Source organism: Bison bison, unplaced genomic scaffold, assembly GCF_000754665.1.
Source record: "Bison bison bison isolate TAMUID 2011002044 unplaced genomic scaffold, Bison_UMD1.0 scf7180017864456, whole genome shotgun sequence".
Classification (NCBI taxonomy): Eukaryota; Metazoa; Chordata; class Mammalia; order Artiodactyla; family Bovidae; genus Bison; species Bison bison.
The window spans coordinates 703,172-708,781 of NW_011495018.1; positions in this window are offsets into that span (position 1 = coordinate 703,172).

Sequence of the window (5,610 nt, forward strand, 5' to 3'; positions counted from 1 at the left end):
CCAGGGTGCTGCGATGGGCCCGAGGGGGAGTCCAGGCGCGGCCGCGGTGCTGCAGTCACTGTTCAGGGCGCCACTCGTCTGAGACAGCAACGGACCAACGGCACTTATTCACACTTTGACTCTGGAGCAAATTTTCTTAAAAACGAACAAAGTGAGCTACTCTCTACACAGAAACTGGACAGGGTGCGCTGCCGATTATAAAATCCAAGCTTTCGAGAGCATCTGAACTCTTGAAAATGTGTTTTGACTACTACTACTTTGACAAATTCCCACTTTTAAGACTTTGCTGATGAGATCAGTATTCGTTTTCTCGATCTTGTACAATGAAATATATCAACATTTAGAAGATGTGAATGAATACCAACACATCCAGAGTATAACTTACAGAAGCCACCACGTGCCCAGTTCTGCTGTAGTGCTGGCACTAAGGCGGAGTATTAGGGACTTCCTTGGTGGTATGGCGGTTAGGACGCCCCACTTCCGTTGCAGGGGGCATACGTTCAATCCCTGGTGGGGGAACTAAGATCCCGTATGGTAAGAAGCACGGTCAAAATATAAAACAAGTAAACAAACAGTGGATTACCCATAATCACGTGAAAAGGCCATTAAATCATCCCTCCCTTTTCTAATGACATTTAAGTGTGAGGCCAGATCTTCATGTATTTCAATAAAACAACTGTTAACAAATTGAATGCAGAAGCAGATCTGGAAATCTAGCTGCATCCTATTAAGCCCCACATTTAAAACGCTTGCATCATGTAAGACAAAAGCACTGTTCTCTATCTTTGTTTTGAGAAAGCTGTTTTTCACTAAAATATGTTAAGATGTAATAGATTATTACAATGAAATAGTAAATACTTTCAGTTGTCCTAATTTCCAGCACAGTAAATATTGACAGACATAACCCTCATGGCCTTAAAAATTACTAAGAATATAAAACCAAGAGGTTTTGGAACCAAAAGGCTTTGAGAACCACTGGCTTAGCATAGGGCAGGCAACCACCATCTGAAATCAAAACCTGGCCCTTGCTGGTCGGTAGATACCAGTCCTGGCGCACAGCCCCGCCCTTGTGGTCTGGAAGCAGTGGTCCCAGCCCAGGGTCCTCATGCTCCTGGGGCCTGAGGCTGCTTTCCTGCTAGAGGCATAGCTGAACTGAGCAGATGAGACAAAGAAGACCAGCCTGCAAAGTCTGGAAGACTTACTCTTGGGCACTTTAAAAAGAACTAGAAACCTCTGAGTTAGAGTAAGCCCGCATTCCCAGCCTTTGCTGCTAAGGTAACACAGCCCTAAGCATTTCGGTCTCCACCCTCACCCCATCACCACCCATTTTCCAAAGGCCAGAGTGACCTTCCGAGAAGCTGATGTTGCGCCTCTCCTTAGCATCTGAAAAGTCCTCAGCACGGAACTCCAGGCGCCCCCTCCCGCCTCGGGCCCTCCCCTCCTGCCAAACACTCCAGGTCCTGCTGCCCAGAATGCACCCACTTCACCCTCTCCGATTTCCACTCCAAGCCCTCACCCTGGACGCTCTCCTTCTCCCGACACCCAGGCTCCCTTTCACTCCCCACCCAAGTCTGTGTACCAGGCACACAGGTGCCTTCCCTCAGCACACCCTGCCCTCACTGTGGGGCAAGGGCCCATTTGCTGGCCAGTCGCTGTCTAAACAGAGGTTCCAAGGTGGACACCGGATCTCTCCATCCCAACACGAGCAGCCCTTCAGGACTCCGCTGCGAGCTGTGCAGCTGAACCAAGTTGGAAGTCAGCCCCCATAACACCCTTCATTCTCCCAGGCCAGCTTCCTGAAGTAAGTTATTAAGTAACAGAGTAAGTTATGGAGAAGGAAATGGCCACCCACTCCAGTTTTCTTGCCTGGAGAATCCCACGGACAGAGGAGCCTGGCGGGCTACAGTCCATGGGGTTTAAGAGTCAGACATGACTTAGTGACTAAATCACCACCAGAGTAAGTTATTCTTCTATGCAAGAGGGTCTCAAAAAAAAAAAAAAAAAAAAAGAAAGAAAAGAAAAACCAACATTTTCCTGTCATCAAAGAGAACACAACAAGTGTCCAGGGTGTGGAGAAAAGGGAGCCCCCACGCACTGTTGGGCAGGAATGTAAACTGGGGCAGCCACTGTGGAAAACAGCATGGAGGAGTCTCAAAAAACAAGTGGACTCACCACATGGCCCAGCAATCCCGCCACTGGGCACATACCTGCAAAGAACAAAGACATTAATGTGAAAAGATACATGCGCCCCAGTACTCACGGTAGCGCCACTACAATAGGGACGATATGGAATCAGCCTAAGCGTCCGTTCACAGATGCACGGACAGAGTCGTGGCGCGTACATACAGTGGTGAGACTTAGCCACGAAGAATGAGGTTTGCCATCTGCAGTGACACAGACGGCCTTGGAGGGGACTGTGCTTGGTGAAGTAAGTCAGACAGTCACTGAATGTTATCATTTATATGTGGAATCGAAAAACTACAACAAACTAAATATAACAAGATGAAGGAGACTAACAGAACAAACTAGAGGTTACGGGGGGATCTGGGGGGAAGTGAGAGGCACAAGCTACTCGGTATAAGACAGCCTCAAGGGGTACTGTACAGCATGGGGAGGCAGAGAACGTTCTGCAATGACTGTAAATGGAAAGTAGCCTTTAAACATTGTATAAAGAATGTTTTTAAAGACACCAACATCTTCACAGTTATCAGTTCCTGTGAGCCAGTTTGCCGAAGCTTTCCCTGCATCCTCTGGAATCTAACAAGCCTGTAAGGGTCACAGGAAGCTGCACCCTGTGTTACACGTGAGGCAGATGGCAAGTTACCTGTCAGGTTAGCACAAAGCTAGTCAGAAAGTTGAAAGGGATTTGTACCAAGTCTGTATCTCGATTAACACCAAGTTGAAGAGCAAGCCTAACCTGTAAGATAAGACTGGAGAACAAGCAGGATGCAGCCAGTGCTAAACACCATGACCTGCTAAGTGACAGGAAGGTCAGGCTCTGAGACAGAATACTGGGTGTGAAGAGTGGCTGGGCAGTGATTCACTGAGATCAGATGGATCCAGTCTGGGATGGATTTAGATGGATAAGTAGGTGTGGAAGGAGGACATGAAGCTAAAGCAGTACAGAAATCCATTTTTTTTTTTTTTTTTGGCCACCCCACTTGGCTTGCAGGATCTTAGTTCCCTGACCAGGGATTGAACCTGACCCCCAGCAGTGAAAGTCTAGAATGTCAATCACTAGACCACCAGGGAATTCCCGAGAAATTCCCCACTTTTTGAAAGCTTGCTGTATGTCATTTCACTTTAACAAAAGACCTGCATCAATAACCTGTCCTAGCTAACTGAAAGATATCCAAAGATTTTCACTTTAGGAAAAAAAAAAAAAAAGCCTTCAGCGACTGTTTTGCAGTGCACCCTGAGCAGTGGGGGCCCCGGCATGCTCTGTCTCCAGGAACTACACCCAGCACCTCAGCGTCAGGCCAGCAGAGCTCTGGACTGTGTCTGATGTCTGGCCTCTACCTCGGCTCCTCTGTGCCTCCGCCAGCAACATATGTCTTAAGCAACTGCCTCTTCCCTTCATACCACTTCAGCTTACAGAAGGCTCTGCAGATAGGATGGGCTCTGTAGACAGGCTCTTTCAGATAGGATGGCAAGGGAAACAGGTATTCTACACTGGGAAAGAAACGGGAGCCAAGAGCAAGGGATGGGAAAGATCATTAAATAATAACAGAAAAACCAAGAGGTCAGGCCCCATGGAAGGGACCTGGGTGAGTGGAAGGGGAGGTCAGGAAAAAATAAGAAACTGCTACTTTCACATTTAAAAATAGGTACAAGCAAACCCAAACACCTTAAAGTACATGAGAATTAATGAGCAGCTGCACCGAACACTCCAACAACACCTTACAGGTTCAAAAGCACTGCACTGCTTTATCTCAACAAAAACCTTATTATGTGATTTCCAGATAGGCAAGCTGAGGTTTAGAAAGGGCCTTCAAACTTGATAAATAGCGGACACAAACTGAACCCAGAACTTCCCATCAAAACAACAGATTTCAAAAGTCAAGGGATATGATCTGTCCCCACCACGAATCCTGGAAACCCGCACCTGATTATGTAACTAGGGTCAGTCCAGCTTCCTGACCGCACAGCCTGACTGCAGACAGACAACGGAGCTGTGCTCAGCAGGCGCAGCGAACGCATCAGTCTTAAGGAAACCGTCTATCTCTGATTTCCTAAAGGCAGAATCTCCTAAATGAAACTGCAAGAATGTTACCAGATTGTTTTCTTGTTTGACGGCCTTCCCCACAAGATGCTTTCCTGAAGGCCCTTTTTAGTGACGCAGGTATAAATATTAAGTAAATGGGAATTATAAAATGGAAGGTAGACACCAGACTGAAAATGATTCAAATAATCAGATAAGGTGTCCCACTGTGACTTAAAAAAAAAAAAAAAGATCAATGATAAACACTGCATCTCTGTTTTCTTTTCACAGGAAACAACTCAATACTCCAGAAATAATGACCTTGACTGAAAACTTCTGCATTCACAAATATGGTATTTCACCCATCTCCTCTCATTTTAACGACTGTGAAGTCACATGTATCTAACAGTCAGTGAAACATACTGAACATTCCTGCTATTGATGCCCAGTGCTCTTAATTTTTGTTATCCTTCCCAATCTAAATGTTTCTTTCTTTCATAATATCTATGCAAACCCATTTAGGAAGGCTGGCCATCCCAGATTACCCAGATACCCCATATGATTTATACAACTTCCTAGACTCAAGCTTGAGTTTAGCAGATGAACCTTTAATTTTGTTAAGTGCTATTTCCTTAGAAAAAGATTAATGCCTAATTAAAAGGAATAGATTAGATTATGGATTAAGAAATTGATTATACAAAAACCTATTTAAATTTGGGCAACAGTTCATAGATAGAGTGCCTGATGAACTATGGATGGAGGTTCGTGACATTGTACAGGAGACAGGGATCAAGACCATCCCCATGGAAAAGAAATGCAAAAAAGCAAAATGGCTCTCTGGGGAGGCCTTACAAATAGCTGTGAAAAGAAAAGAGGCGAAAAGCAAAGGAGAAAAGGAAAGATATAAGCATCTGAATGCAGGTTCCAAAGAATAGCAAGGAGAGATAAGAAAGTCTTCCTCAGTGATCAATGCAAAGAAATAGAGGAAAACAACAGAATGGATCTTTTCAAGAAAATTAGAGATACCAAGGGAACATTTCATGCAAAGATGGACTCAATAAAGGATAGAAATGGTATGGACCTAATAGAAGCAGAAGATATTAAGAAGAGGTGGCAAGAATACACAGAAGAACTGTACAAAGATCTTCACGACCAAGATAGTCACCATGGTGTGATCACTCACCTAGAGCCAGACATTCTGGAATGTGAAGTCAAGTGGGCCTTAGAAAGCATTACTACAAACAAAGCTAGTGGAGGTGATGGAATTCCAGTTGAGCTATTTCAAATCCTGAAAGATGATGCTGTGAAAGTGTTGCACTCAATATGCCAGCACATTTGGACAACTCAGCAGTGGCCACAGGACTGGAAAAGGTCAGTTTTCATTCTGATCCCAAAGAAAGGCAATGCCC